This window comes from Lygodium microphyllum, chromosome 9 (assembly GCF_053477565.2).
Source record: "Lygodium microphyllum isolate KBCC chromosome 9, Lygodium_microphyllum_v1.1.10, whole genome shotgun sequence".
Lineage (NCBI taxonomy): Eukaryota > Viridiplantae > Streptophyta > Polypodiopsida > Schizaeales > Lygodiaceae > Lygodium > Lygodium microphyllum.
The window spans coordinates 156,430,409-156,447,726 of NC_141143.1; positions in this window are offsets into that span (position 1 = coordinate 156,430,409).

The window sequence follows — 17,318 nt, forward strand, 5'->3', positions numbered from 1 at the left end:
ATTTTTTGTCATTTGGTGTGTTTTGTCCACCAATTGGATGGTGTCCCCAGGACTTGAATGATCGAATCCTCCCCAGCACTTAGAAATTTGAGTAACTTAAGTCCACTCAGACACTCATGACCTTGGAGGATGGTAGACTCAGATACTCAGATGGGCACCCTTGTCCAAGTTTGAGTTTGACCACTTGGATAGTCATGGAGCCCACTCGGATGATCGAGTCTGGGACTTCAACGGGTTCTCCAGAACATAAATTTTGACAATTTTGGCCACTCTAGGACCTAGTAAGGCCAACATCTAGTTGCCCAACAATCCAGCTTGGAACTCAGATGTGCAGATGAGACCATTGAGCTGATTGTCACCAGAACTTTAACCTAATAGTCCAAGAGTGTCTGACATTACCGACCACCGATCGCTTACCCCCTGGTAGAGACTCAATTTGAGTGCTTGGGCTTATCACGCATCATACCACCTATCAAAACCCATAAGGGACCCAAAATCTATTGTTTAGAGTAATCACGATTCATGCAAAAGAGCTACAACTATATGAAAGTGATTGGTAAAAGTCTGGATGTGATTGATTTCATCAAAGGTTGCACCCTGCATCATAGACACTTGAGTGCATATAAAAATTGGAAAGCTTGATTTCACACAACTCACATTGAGTCGCACCACTCAAGCATGTAAGTGTGTGGACACTTGTAGATTGATTGGATTAACAAGGAACACACTAAAGGGGATTAAGCTAAGAAAATAAACCCACCATTAGAAGTGCAACCCCAAAAATCAAACGAGTGGTCCAAGATACCAAAGACAAAGGGAAGACAAAACCATTAGACCGTTGAGGGAAGGAAGGACTACCCAAGATTAGAGACACATCTTTAGCTGGCCTAGTCAACCTCATAGAAATAGTAGTGGGTCAAGAGATAACCACCATGACAAGTACTTGTTTGAATGAGAATGACCTTGAACTTGACCTTGACCTTAACATAGTAAGGTACATGGGTGACATTCGATGACTTATCACATAGTATGACCAATAGAAAAGGATAATACATCATGGAGGACCTGCAACCTTGATATCATAGCCAATCTTGGGGAGGAGAAGAGGCTAGGAAGGATCACACTATAGTACATATAGCGAGCTATAACCAGGAACAATGGTCTCAAAGGTCATGCTAGGAGAGAGAGCTCAATGAGGGTGACAGGATCCTAGCCATCTCAGGTAGAAACAAAGCCAGAGGAAATGCCAATAGGGAGAGAACCTTAGAAGTAGATCTTATAGTGAGCAAGCTACTCACAAAGCGATTTCTAGACAACACCAGCGTTGAGCAATGTGGAGCAACCTTGGCAGCATCATTGCTAGCTGGATTGGGAGTCACCCCAAATACTAAGAGCCAAACAAAGATACCCATAGTTGTCAAGAAACTCAACAAATATGGAGTAGGAAATGTTTGTGAGGCTAACAATCTCATGGACCTTGCTCACAATAGGCACATGCATTCAATCATCATTGCTTAGGAGACAAGGGATTCTCGAAGGCAGGATACTTCGAAAACCTCATTGTTAAGTTGATGAACGTCAACCAAAAAGATAAAAAGGACATACAAGACTATGCCACTCACCTAAGGAGTCTTTACAAGAGGATACCTACAACTGAGTGACCCAGTGAGAGAGCAGTCTCCACAGTATTCATCAACAAGATCCGCAACTAAGAACTCTATAATGGCTTAGCTAGCAACTCAAACTTGCAAATGGATGTGCTGACAAGAGCCTTTGAGGAGGCTATAGGAGTGGATGAATTTCTCAGAGAAAGAAGCTCTAGGGCTATATAGCAAGAGAACAATACGTTTAGAAATGCCGAGAGAACTGCAACACTTAGCGAATGATCAGCCCCTAGCGAGCAAGATAAAGGAAAGAATGTTGACTAGACCCAAGTGATAACTCATCTAAAGTCAGAGTTGATTAGACTATAGGCTCATTGCGAAGGTTAGTGCAACCTCACATGCAATGTGTGCATTGTGGAGCGAACCACCTGCCATGTAACTTTCCCGAATCTAGGTCATCTCGGCCTTGTGCCAATTGTGCTAGATTTGGGCATGATGCTATGGGCACTGCTGATTGCCAAGATGGTTGCCATACTGGAAACCCTATGCTCAACCATACTATCTAGGAGTTAGGCAATCTAACTTTGAAATAGGAGCCCCTTTGGTTCTATCCGCACCTAACATTTTGAAGCCAACCACTCCAAGGATCCAACATGAATCCTTAGACCACCAAGACCTATAGTGACTCATCCACCAATTCATGCTCCAATTCACTTTGTAGAGGAACCACTAGAGAAAGACTCTTACGTGAACCCCTATGTCTCTTATGATGAGGAGGGTAATCCCATATTGATGGACTTTAGGCATGTGCTGGTCATGGCTTTAGGCACAGGGAGAAATAGAGGCTTAGGAAGGAGGTTAGAACCATGAGTCCATAGCATGATGGACATGTAGCCATCCAGGGCATATCTCATCCCACTACCCTAAAAAGAAGCAAGCAAATAGAGAGAAGTCCGACTTGAGGTGTCTTGAATGCAGATTCACATACCTATTTTTTGATTGCCCTAGGAAAAAACCCTCTACTATTTTGGAAATTGTGTCATTTGTGTTGCTCGGACTCTTTTGTGTGGAGTCACCTAACAACAATGACACACCCATCCCCATAAATGTCACGACACGAGCTCAAATGAGGCAGGCTGGTATTTCATTACCTAGATCTAGCAACCTAGACGAAGCCTCTATAGGAAAGAAGAGACGACGAAGGAGAATAAAGAGGATTGATGCAAAAATAACACTAAAAAAAAAGAGCACAACCACCTTAACAAAGTGAAAGAAGGTTGCTGATGCAAAAGTAGAAACATTTGCTCCTAAGATGAGGGAGAAGGGAAGTGCTAAGGTTAGAGAGTACGTTGACCCCAACCAGAAACTAAAGACTGTGGATAAGGTCAAAGAGTGGATAAAATAAGCACAAGCTCACTTGCAAGATGCCAAGCCTATCATAGAGGATGAGATGAATGAACTCGCAACCATGAGCCCACCAATCTCTCCCATGTACTTGAGAGCAAGAGAGGCAACGTCACCACATGCACAACCACATAGGCAGAACATGCATGCCATGAATAGATGAATTGTCCAAGAGCATTGGCAAGAAGCCCTTGAAGTTGAGGAGGAAAAGATGGCTGGAAATTTTCTCATCACACTTATATAAACTCTTATAACATTGACACTGGGAGAATTGCTTAGGCAAATCCCTAGACTGTGGCAAGTATTGAAGTAATGGGTATAATGAATCGATAGACATGAATTGCAAGACTTGCCTAACCATGATGTTGTGATGCACATACCAAGCCTAATGTTGAATCCAATGTTTAAGTCCCCACAAGTGAATGCCTTTTGGGAAGGTGCTGAGATGCACACAGTCTTACATGTCATTGGCCTAGGAGATACAATACAAAAGGGGATATTAGACACATAAGTAGGAGTTAGTTTACTTAGCCATACAGTCTTGCAAGCTTGGGAAAACCCATCGGTAGAAACTACATGGTTCAATGTCACTCTAATGAATGGGATGAAGGTTAGACTCTTCGAAAACTGAAGGATTGGCCTTTAAATATAGCAAAAATTCAATTCTTCATGAACTTCATAGTCATGAAGAGAGTCGATTATGATAACTTGCTGGACAGACCTTGGATGAGGAATGCTCGGGTGTGATAGAGAAGTGGGGTAATGGCTAGATATTCTTAGGCAATAGATCAAAAGCACTCCGAGTGACACTTGGAAAATGGCACCAATGGACCTAGATGCCATCTCTGTAATGTTGAAGGGCGACTCAAAGGCTAGAAGCAATTTTGGACCTCTAACTAACCGCATTCCTTGTCTTGAGGATGAGTACGACTAGATGCATGTGTTGGCAACCATTGATCTATCATTCTCAGATGATGAGGATGAATACAAGTAAGCTATAGACTTAGCTAGCAAATCCAACAAAGCCACAACTTCTAACCTACCCACAGTGCCCCTATGCATGATGGTCAAGAGTTCTATCAACTAACTTACACCAATCACCTATCATGTCCCAACTAATAAATTGGAACTCCATAGAATCCTTGAGTACTTGTCAAATGAGCTAGCTAGAAACCCAGTTGCAAACCTAAAGCCCCTCAAGGATCTCGTGGAGAATAAAGAGTAGCAATGGACTAAGGTGCATGACTTAAACCTTTTATAAAACTGGGCTCTCATTACAAGTGAGAAAAAACTTGAGGACAAGAACCCTAAAAATAATACACAGTTTGAGTATGAGGATTCCAATGATGAGAATGAAGACTACTATTCCATCAGTGAGGAAAGTGAAAAGGAAGTGGAGACCACAGAATATGACATGGATGGAAGAGTGATTGAGAAATACAAAGTAGACTCTAAATCCCAAGAGGTCAATGCTTTTAAAGTGAATGAAGGAGTTATCAAGGTAGATTGTGATCAAACTTGGCCAGAATACCTAGAGATAGTAGATTATGAGTAAGCACGATTAGTCTAGCTTGGCACCACATTACTATTTAGAGTGGAGACAACCTTAGAGTTATGACCATCAGGGGAGACAGCCACTTCTAGTGAGGATTGTGAGTACAACTTCGAATCAGAGGTAAGATCTAATAGCGATCTTGAAATGCCTTGACCACCTAGGACCAAATGCACCAACAAGGGGGACCTCCTAGTCCACCTAAGGCACAAGAGGCTAAAGGAAGAGAAAAGGACACAACTGAAGTCTTTAGAAGCTGACCGATAAAATAAACCCTAGGATTTTTCCACTTCACGAAGTTTAAGAAGGGTGATCAAATAGTGGTGTTAGTAGGAGCCAAGTAGAAAGGGAAGGTGAGTGAACCCATTGAAGAACCAGCCAAAGTTAAGGAAGTTAACTTGGCAGGGAAGGGGACAAGCCTTGATTGTGTACATAGCAGACGACCTAACTAAGGAGGAAGAGACTAATCTCATAAATATCTTAAGGGAGTTCTCTGACATGTTCGCATGTGAGCTGAAAGGGATAGATCTAAGTATCATGACTCATAATATTCCCATGACCCCCGATGTAGTACTAGTTAAGCAACAGCCATACACAATGAATCCTAAGCATGCACATGTAGTGAAGAAAGATATTGATACGCTACTGAATGTAGGATTCATTTACGAGATAGAGCACATAGATTGGGTATCATCCATAGTGATAGTCATGAAAAAGAATGGAAACATTCGAGTGTGCGTGAACTATAAAAAGATCAATGCAGCTACAAAGAGAGACAACTATCCATTACCATACATTGAGCACATGCTAGAGAGAGTGGCAAGAAAGAAGTCTATAGTTTCCTGGATGGCTTCTCAGGCTATAACCAAGTGTAGGTCCATCCAGATGATGGACACAAGATGTTATTTGCCACTGATACCCTTGCTACACAATCATGTCATTTGGACTGATCAATACCCTTGCTACCTTCTAATGCCTCATATGTGTGTCATCTTGAAGGACATGCTTAGAAAATGATTGGATTTATTCATAGATGACGTGTATCCACACCAATTGGGAAGAGCACTTAGAAAAGCTACGAATAGTCTTTGAACGGTGTAGGAAATTGGATATCTCACTGAATCCCTTAAAGTGCTGGTTTCGGGTGAAGCATGATTGTATTTTAGGGCACTTTGTGTCGAAGATTGGGATAGACACAGACTCCCCGAAAGTTAGGTTGATTGTAGACCTTCCCCCTACAACAAACTTCAAGGAAGTTCAATGTTTCTTAGGCCACATAGGGTACTATCGATGGTTTGTGCTAAACTATGCATATATTGCTAGACCTTTGTACAAGCTATTGATAGTATTTGAGTGGACTAAAGAATTCTAGCAAGCCTATGAAAGGCTTAAAAACGATCTAATTTCAACTCCTATCTTAAGAGCCCCAAATTGATCCATTACCTTCCCTGTGTACATTGATGTATCAAAGTTTGCCGTGGGGGTAGTGTTGTGCCTACTTGGTGAGCATAACCTTGATTATCCATTTAGCTTTGCTAGCAGACAACTCATTGGTATGGAAATGAACTATTCCACAACATAGAGGGAAGGGTTAGTCATGGTGTTTGTTGTAAAGAAGTTTAGACATTATTCTTTTAGCGATACCCTTTACCTTCTTCGTGGATCATCCAAGCATTGCTTTATCTTGAGAACAAACCCTATGCAACAGGATGCATTGCTTGATGGTTACTTCTGCTTTTGGAATTTGACTTCTCTATGGTAGTATGCAAAGGCAAACGACACTATATGGTAGATCAGATGTCCCGCATATCCACAGGTGAAGTGGTTGGACAGGGCATCATCGATGATCTATTTGATGCACATCTTTTTAGAATGTCCAGTGAATGAGACTTGTCTAGAGCATGCCTCAGACTGTATTGGGTGAATGATATAGTCCACATTCTAACAAATGGATTGCCTAAATGGCCTATAGAAAAAGCTAGGTTAAAGAGACTAATTTTGAAGATCCAACCTTATTAGTTGATTGCTAGTCAATTAGACATGATAGACTTTTAAGGATATGCGTCTACAAATACGAAATGCACGATGTGCTCATGAAAGCACATGGTAGGATTGCTAGAGGATATTTTAGTGGAGACATCACAGCATGCAAGGTGCTCCAGTCTCAATTGTGGTGGCCTACACTATTTCATGATGAAGCTAAGTTTGTGAAGCACTGTGATGAGTGCCAGTGGACCAAAGTCTCCATTCATAAGGACAAAATGGAGTTGACCCTAGTGATCGCATGGCAACCATTTGAGAAATGGGAAATTGAATTCATTGGTCCAATCAGCCCTACGCCACAATACTCACAAGCCAAGTACATCATTGTTGCCCATAAACTATCTCACCAAGTGGGCAGAAGCTCAAGCAACTCACAAAAATGACATTAGGACCACAACTCACTTGTTATCCACCTTCTTGATAATTCACAGAAAATCCTCATCGTATTATCCTCAATCTGATGGTCAAGTTGAATCCATGAACAAGATATCAGTGAATGCCCCAACAAAGGTAGTGTTTGCTTCACACAATGATTGGGACAACAAGCTCATGGTGGCAGCTTTATGGACATATAGGATGGCCTACAAAATGGCCATAGGACAGACCCTGTTCAAATTGACCCACGGAACCGAAGCAATCTTACTAGTGGAATTCTTTGTTTCAAGCTTGAGAATAGTAGTCCAAGAGAGATGGGAGAGCAAAGAAGCATGGAAAAATCATTGGTGGAGCTAGAACATTTATCCGAGGCTCATCTCAATGCAACCCATGTCCTAATCTGTGAGAAGGTGTGGTTTGATAAGCATGCCAAACAATGAGACTTTGAGCAAGGAGACCTTATTCTTGCTATAGTTTGTTAAGAGATACAAGCAAAATTGGGACCTTTAAAGGTTTGCTACATCAATAGAACATGCAATGTAGAACTTAAAACCTTAGAGGGGGAGGACATAGACTTTTTTAATGGAAGTTACATAAAAAATTATTACCCTCTGTCACATCCACTCCATGAACCTCCAATGATAGAACCACCAATGAATGTGAGAGTTGCAACTATCATTGAAATAGAGGATGAGGATGAGAAATTAGTAGCACCACCCTACCTAGGTATAACACTGACCACTCAAAAGGCATACATATTTGAAGTGCTAATTGACGAGGGAGCTGACTATAACATCTTAATAACATATGATCACTGGACCACTATGGGTCAACACTAATTGCAATCAACTGATGCAAAACTCAATCCATTTTGGGGGGCAATCCTATCCACTCTTGGGGAAGTGCAAACTAATGGTTTCTATCGAGACTAAGAGCCTACACATCATCTTTTATGTGCTACCTAACAAACAAAGTGTTGGCAAGGAATCATTGTTGGGTCTCGTGTTCAAAAAACAAGTTCATTGTAATGTTGACTATGACTCGTAGCACATCCACGTTACTATAGGAAATGTTAAAATAGTAATGGCCTTGAATAAGGACACTGCAACCATCCAAAAGCATGTAGTGCCAATGGTATTTAACCCTAGTGTCAACTCTATTAAGGAGGGGGATAGTGCACCACAATGTCCACCCATTGTGATGTCCTATCAGCATCTAGAAACCACACCCAAAGCTATGGATCAAATAATCAAGTGGATCCCCAAGCGTAAACCACAACCTCACAAAAGCTAATCATTAGGAACTCATAGTTTTCATGCCTCCCACTCTAGACCTAAATAGAGGAGTTGGCACCCCTATGGTACATATGTGACTAGGTTGTGCTGGGTCCCAAAAGCCATATTGCATGCCCAAGGTTACTACGAAGATAATACCTTAGTATGGCTACCCAAACTCACAAGTGGTATGTATGCTTCTCAATCCCAGGCTCCAAAAAGCAATGCCTCAAAATGTAAATCAAAATAGGGTAAGAGAAAAGCCAAGAGGAAGGGTGCTCAATCCATGAGTGTTCCAATGATCTATCGACCAAAATCTCAACCAATCATCAATGAGAAATGGATCATCAATGAGCTCCCACCTAATAACTCTAATTTAATCACCATTACAAATTTTGATGACAAAGCATTAATCAAAATTCAAACCTAATCAACTTCTCTAACCATGTTCACCAAATCGATGAGAATTCCAAAGTAGAAACACCATGTACAAACCTGTCCGGTCCAATTAAACCAAAGCCATCAGTAGGCCTTAAGTTGTTGTAGCAATGGTGATCCATTTTTGAATTGGCTTTCAACATGGCCATGGACACTGGAGATGACTTAGTAATGAGCATCCGACAATTGGACTCAACTTTCACATTGTTTGCTAGAAGTTACGACCACTTGGACCTAGGCCTACTTGACAAACACATAGCAAATGAGGTAAGTTCCTTGTCGTGTTTTTGGGAAGAATACAAATTCATCTTCACAAAGGTATCGACCATTGCAAAAGAGTTGATTGCCAATGAAATTTCAAGAGAACAGGTCTTAAGACAATGCTTAAAAACATCCTTCAAGAAGAGCAAAATTCCCATGCCACCATAGGAACTTGTTGAGCGCCAACAATTAGTTGAATCAAAGTCCAATTTCTCATGCAAGTGGTATACTCTGCACATTCAATGGGAACAAGAGGGTTATCAAATCATGACCAATGCAAAGCAATGATGTGCCATCAAGACTTTTGAGTATGACCAAACATTTGTGGCCCCAACTTCATTTAGGGTATTAGCAATGACAAGAAATCGAGAATTAGAAGATGATATCATGCTACATTTATACTTGGATAGGATCCTAACATAGGAGGAACTTCACATATTGCAAGCCGAATTAACTCAGGTGACCGCTTGACCAACATATTGACTTATATCACATAGGTGGTCATTCATCCATAGGATATGGATGGTCATGCAATATTAGAGTATAGCCCAACCTTTTACGACTCGGTTTTGAAATAGTGAAGCAACCAAGGATGCACCGAAGGCCCTTACACCTTTACTTCCACAATCCGAGGAAGGATTTTCATAATTTTCAAGGGGGAGGGGGTAAATCACTTGGCTAATATTCTGGAGTCCCCCATTAGACTACAAGCGAAGATGGTCCCTTCTTGAGTCAAAGATGTAATGCCCTTATGAATAGAACATGAGTGCCCTTACTTGAAAGCCTTGCAGCAAATGCACTAGATGAGGTAAATTGAAATGCTTACATCCCGAAAAAATTCAAGAATTGGCAAAGATGCTAGCAATAGCTCCAAGGGCAACATGAGGAGGGTCTATGGCTACAACATTGGAGCCAGAGAGGAAAAAACTAGCATCCAAGGCATTGATCATAGGGTTCAGAGGGGTGCTTGTTGACATCCATAATACAAGAAGCTATGGGGGAGATAAAAAGAGAATAAGTGGTGGAGGAGGCCCCTAAATGATCACTGATCCAAGAAGAGCATCACTCTTCCACTCTAGTGAGCCCTCTCACTTCATTCTCAACAAGGAATTTAGGAAAAAAAGAATTCAATATAGGATGAGGCAAAACAAACTGCTAAGAAGAGAGAAGCCAAACGCCCAACTCAACAACAAGAAAATTCAAGTAAGAGGACGATTAGTTAACACAGGAGTATGGTTCTAGGCCATCAAGCCAAGGAGAAAGAAGAAGAATCATGTTGAAAATCCTAAGCAGAAAGATTGGAGCCATAGCAGATTGTGACATAGACCTAGAAGCCACCCAAGCAAAATCAAGGAGGCTGGAAGAAGAATGTAGAAAGAAATGGGAGGAAAAAGATGAGCAATTGCGAAGAGTGGAAGAGGAGTCAAACAGATTTGAAGGAGAACATGAAAAGAAACAGGAGGAAGAGGAAGAGAGACTAAGATGAGAGGAGGATAAGCAGATAACTCTTGCCATTAGAACATCAATAGAGCAATCCTGTCGATCTCAGATACTAGACATGATGAGCCTCACATGTGAGGATGTGCCTAGCACAAGTGCTGCTAGTGCAGAGGAGGCTAAGCAAAGACTGGTGGTGGAAGAGAAGGGAAAGGCCCCCATGCATGCAATCACACTAGTCATCGCCCCGATAATCATCCCAATGCAAGGAACCATAGAAGAGGCAGTCAATGAGAGTAATGTCATGGCTTGGGTGTAGTATCTCATAAGCAAAGTGCAAGAGCTTGCACCTGCACCAAGCGAAGGATCTCCACTTGTAGGAACCGAAAGGCTAGAAGCTAGCTGATACGGAATCATGACAAGGGTGAAGGTACCCCACCTTGAAGTATCTACTACTTCGATGCCCTCAGCAATGCACAACATAGAAAAGTATGACGAGCTGGTGAAAGAACTTTAGAGTCAACATGACAAGATGAATGAAGAAAAAAAGTCCACACTTGGTGAGATAGATGAATAAAGGAATGCCTTTGCAACCTACCAGCGAGATTAGAAAAAATGAGACAGATGACCAAAACAATTAGAGAGGTGATGGCATCAAAAGAGGCCTTTAAGGAAGGCAAGGCAAAGAAAGTCTAAAAGACTTGTATGATGAAGAAAGGGAGAGCCGCATTGCTTGAGAGACATAATGCACTCTCATATCTTAGGATAGAAGATGCTTTGAGGAAGAGGTCAATAACTTGAAGCAACAAAGAGAACAACTATCCAATGAACTATAAGAACCAAAGGCACAAGGTGAGCAAGAAGCAAGGAGAAAGATGGCAGAGTTGCATAATTGACTTCATGCAACTCTCCATGAGCAAGCCATCCTAAGGGAATAGGTAGAACGCTAGAACCGAGAAAAAAAAACAAACGAGTGCATTACGGCAAGAGCAAGAGCAAGTAATCGCTATCCTCACACAGTACCAGAACCAAGGATTGGAGCAAATGAAAGGAAAGGTGGAAGAATGAGCAACTAAAAATGATGACAAGATTAAAGAATTAGCTTACCGCCTGGCACATTGAGAGAGAGAATGCATTATTGTGGAAAGCAAAGCTAAAGTTGCGGAGACAGGGATGCTTGAGCAGCAAAAAGCCTTGTTGAATATTTTACTGAATGCCACCCAAACAAGAGAGAGAGGGAGACGATTGATGAACTCAAAAGGAAATTAGAGTTGGCAATAAAATCATTTAAACATGGACTCCATGCTAAGGTGCCCAAATCTAGCACCAGCTTAGGTGTGGAGGAACAAAGAGCTCATTTGATCACGGTTGGATTATCCATGCAAGAACTTGAATTGCTAGGGTTTGGAAAGTAAGAGGAGCAGCAAGCACAACCTCCCCTTGTTGAGGTGCCAAGAAAGCCAATACATGAAGAGGGGATGGACTCTGAGTAAGACCATGATGAAGAAGAGCAACTGCATGAACCAAGCTCCCCACCGCAAACACAAGTACAAATAGAAGAGCAAGGTGAGGAAACCATACCCACTGAGAGAATGGTGGAAATGAGGCACAAGTAGAGAGAAGAGGTAAAGCTAGCACAATGAAAACTCCAAGCCAAGCCACACAAGTTCCTAATGTGGCCATTCCTTAAGGAGAGGAGTGCTATCCTGTGAACTGGAACCAGGAACTTGTAGTATGGGAGTAGTGGGAGAATCACAGTCGACCCTTTTGAATTCACATTTACCTTTTCTCGAACATTGGATAGAGTATTATCTCCAAGGGTAGTGAAGGAAGTAATAAAGCTCTTGGCAAGGCTGGGGAAGCAATGGTTGGAGGAGAGAATTAGGACATCCCACAAAGTGGCAACGGGAACCTATAGACTATTGGGAAGACAAGGTGATGGAGGTGCCCAAGAAAGTGGAGGGGTGTGAAGCACAACCAATTGGAAGCAGAAGACAGTCCTAAGGCAAGAGGAAGACAAGAAACAAAGGCGCACAAAGGAAAACTTGAAAACACAAAGCCCACTAAAAAATTCTAAATGTAAAAGGGCGATACACAAGAATAAGCACTCCTTAATATTTTTGCAAAAAGAGTGCCAAGTGCATTGCAATTTATTTTGTAAAAGAGCACTAAGCTCTCTCCTTTGCAAGTTATAAAGAATAAGAGACATGGGTTAAGGCCATGCTAATAGCAAAGGAGAAGGAAAAAGAGTAGAGGAATAGACAAAGGCTAGACCAAAAAGGGGACGCCTGCCCAAGGATGAGGCAGGGCATGTATAAAAGTCAAAAAGTAAATAAAGAAGCTCATTCTTCTGGTGAATGGCCAAACTTCCTTTCTTCTTGTTTCTTGTTTCTTGCTTTATTCTTATGTATGAGAGAGGGTGAGAGGGAGTGTGTGTGTGTGTGACCATGGAGAAGCTCTTCTTCTCCTCTCTTCATCTTCTTCTTCTTCTCTTCTCTTTTCTCACGTGTGTGGCTATGGAGCTTGAAGCTTGGAGCTTGGAGATGGAGCTTGCTTGAAAGTGCATCTTGGATCGTGGAGCTACCGGTGGATTTGTGGGAGGAGGCAACTTGGTAAAATTCAAAGGTAAGCTCACTACACTTGTGTGTGTGAGAGTACGCACGGTTATCATAGCTCTCGGGTTGAAACACTTGATTTAATAAGCAGTTAGTGGATCTTGGTGGTATGCTCGCAAGAATGTTGCGACAGCCCTTAAATATGTTGATATTAGCAACACTGCATCACCTCGTTTACACCATATTCATTCACACATGTGATCTTTACTTTAGACATGTCTATCATATGTGCATACCAAGCTTATGAATTCATTTTTTAATGCCACACACACACACACACACACACACACACACACACACACACACACACACACACACACACACACACACACACACACGTGCTCTCTCTCTCTCTCTCTCTCTCTCTCTCTCTCCACCTTTGTGTTTCCTCAATTGCATCAAGTGCTTGATGGTGTTTGTGTGCTTGATCTTATGGGGAGAGCATAGAAGAATGTAACTCCTTTGTCATTAGAGATCAACAAATCTAGCATTGAAACAAGAGTAGTGACTTGGTTATCTTTGATAAAAATCAAAAGGTTTGTCTCAAACATATTCATTTGGACAACATATGAGAATGAGAACTTTCCTATAATTAACTATTTCAATAATTGACTATCTTTCTCCCCCATAAATAGATATATAGGCTCCACAATCATGGTTGGTGACTAGAATATACAATCATTGTTGCTAATAAGGACAAGTCTAATGCCTCTAAAACTCTTTTTCTTATGAGTATCAATTGTGGGAGAGATGTTACACCACATGATTTGATTGAGGTTTGCTGCTTTAAATAGCTTGAAAGGTCTTGAAAGATTCACTCGGCAAAACAAGCATTCAAACTCTTCTTGGTGGGCTGCTCAACTAGATAGTGTTCATGCATCTAATGGAGAATGGTAGACTGACCTTCAAATAGATGTTGGAGCACTCAAAAACAATAACATTTGAGAATTTTTGGAAGTTCTGTGGAAGCTAATGTTGAGATGTATTGGGATAAGAAGATTAAAAAAGTAATAAGGATGCAAGGAATTACGATCTCCATTAAAGAAGATCTGCAATCACTTTCGAGATATGGCTCTCGGGATGATCTGTTTTGTGATGCTTGGCAATCTATGGCCAAATTTTTCTCTCTTTCCATGTACACCACACTACCAACTATAATCACATAAGCTTCATGATGGATAGCTCAGTATGATGACATCGAGATTAATCGTAACAAACCTTCCACTCTGAACTTTGTGCCAGATACATCATAGATTGCTTGGAAATCTCCAGCACAAAACAAGTGAAAAAACGCATGAACGGCTGTTACAAGAAGATTCACATGAATTAAGGTTGAATGATACTAAATGCACAATCAATCTATCCGAGAATTAAGAGAGTGTGATATCAGAACACGATGATGCGGACTAATTGAGAGATGAAAGCATATAGACCCACTGCTCACTAGGCAAGCTTGACAACACGCACAACAACCTGGTACGCATGCAGAACTCAACAATGCAACACCTATCTCAACATTCATTACTACATACTTACAAACATTTACAATAATATTGCATGTTTCAAATTGTCTAACATGAAGAGGGAGGCTCATCAAGCCACGTCTTGGATTGGTTGATGTGCTACATGGTTTTTCTTGAATTGTATAGTACATGTTGCTTCTTGTTTGATATGAATTTTCAAGAACCTTCCTAGCTTTAGCCATCTAGTATCATACATGTTGAGATTGCTTGGTACTATTTTTTGAGGGAGAATCTTACTTTGTCATGCCAAGAGGAACAATCTATATGTTTGCCCTTATAGGGAGAAGTGGATATCAAATATCTCAAGAGTGTAGCCCATGGTTGATGGGAACCCAAGTCTCTAAACCACTTTAAACTAAATTGCAAAGCTCTTTCAAAAATGTTAGTTAATCTAAGACCACCATCTTACATCTTAGTTGTTATTTGATTCCAATTGATACCCTACAAAATATGATCATTCCATAGAAAATCCCTAAAAAGGTTTTCAACAATAGTCCACGATGCCTTCTTTTAACATTTTGGAAAAAGAAACGACAGAAGCAATAAAGACAGACTATCATGCACTACGACACATGCTTGGCACTGACTACCTTGCCACTTCATAAGTTTAGCTATGAAATTTTCCAAAAGCTAAACAAACCTTTGTTTTATTGTAAAGCCCCAAATCGATCTTATCACTATTCCTAGACCCACATCCTTCAAATGAAACTTCACAAAATATTTGGTTCCTTGAAATGTAGGTGGAGTGTTTATATTTTATTTATACTTGCATGCAAACCAAATATTATTGAGAACTTGTCATAAAGCACCTAAAGTACTAAGCGTTTTGAGTTTCCAAAAACACAAGCATGCATGTCTACTACCTTACCTTTTCCTCATCATGGACAACACCTTATACTCTCCTTCATCTTCAATAAGATCAAATCACTCAAACCTTGGAAAATTAATAATAGCGAAGTTTTAAGGATATATGAATAGAAAGTGTCTAGTAAGTCCACATTGAAGTCTTAAATAACGACCTTGCTATCAAGCCTTATCTTCTACATCTTCAAAGATGGAATGCTACTATTGTTGCCCTAGCAATCAAGCCTACTACCCCGTCACATCCTTCCGATTCTCTAAATTAAAAGCTCTCTATTAGGTTCAACAAGAACAATCTTAAAACTTGGAAGGGTAAGTGGGACCTAGATCATTTGGATTGGCTAGATGATGCAAATAGCTATACCTAGATTCTATTGATATATGGTGATGAATATGAGGTTCTTGGCCAAACTACATTTAGTGATTATGAAGGTTGATCCACCCCTTATAGGAGTACATCAAGATCCATACTCACCTTTATAAAATGTAATGCAATACCTATAATCGAAGAAGGCAATTGCATTTACTCATGCCACATACTTTGTCAAACTAAACACTCTTGCATTGCTCAAGACAAGTTTATGCATGCTAGCAAAATGCAACACAATTGGTTTGAGAATTTGGAAGCATACTCCTTTTACCAAGTTAGGCATGTTGGTGTGGAGTGCTTCTATACAAAATATCTAACTCAAGATCTTTAACTTGGAAGGATATTGCAAAAAATTGCCCACTCTATGTAGAACTCGGGATGGATATGTTTATTGCCTCTTCTACCAATGTGTCAAGATGTAGGAGTTGTGTGTCAAGGTGGTCTAAAGTGTAATCCTTTTCGTTTGATGAAATAAACATCAATACTTCAATTAAGCTGTGGAATTATCAAATCATATCCAAAAGGGTAGAGGGTAGCTCGCAACACCTTTTTGGTACATCCTAGAAAGTATGATACAAATGCACTTGTGGAAGGAGGAGTAAAGCCATTTTTTGGCTCTCTTCCATGAATCATGTGCAAATCCTTTTGATCAATTATAGTCGAAAGGTTAAGTACTGGAACCTTTGGGCCATGATGCTTTGCATATAGTTTCTAGAGGTTCTCTCACTTTGCTTGGAAACTCTTCATGAGTTGCCAACTATTTTGAGGGATGCATATATCTACTTCAAATTTTTCTTCTTCTATGAACAATCACTTGTGTAGAGAGATGTAGACAACAATAGATCATAGAGAGGCATAATATTAAAGAAACTGTAAAGATAACAATGCAAAGCATCATAATTACCTCTATATCTACTACATGCATGGAATTTTGGAAAACACCAAGACAAATGCAATGGCCTAGTCTATAAATGACATTTTAGACTGCCCTTCACATTTAGATAATGTCCATCATCCAAAAGAGCAAACAAGAAGCAGCACTGCACACACACCTTTTAGCCAACAATGCATAATCAAAGCTGGATGAATGCAATGGACTAGCCTTTGGCAGGCCAAAAAGGGAAAAGAGCACTCTAAAATCATGCTTTGAAATGAGAGTATAGGCTACCCTTAACACACAATTCACAAACAACTGTCACCACAGCCACACACGAGAAGCAGAGTTGTCACAGTTCCATGCAATCCCCAACAACACTGCTCCCATACATCTTTTTGGAATCAGCAGCAACAATGCTCTGAAATTACTATCACTCACTTGCAACCAAAACAGTGAAGAAAACATCAAGATCTTTCATTCAACTCAGCCACCTGGAATTGCCAAACACAAGAGACACTGGCTGCTTGGAGTTTAAGTGCTGACAAACAGCAAATATCTTCAAAATGCCTTGAATCAAAAAACCTAGAAGACTAAAGTACAAAGTCAGCTTGAAGAGCAACCTCTGATCAAATCAGCCGGCAACTCAAACTTTTGGAGAGGTTGATTGTTGATAATACGTCTTGT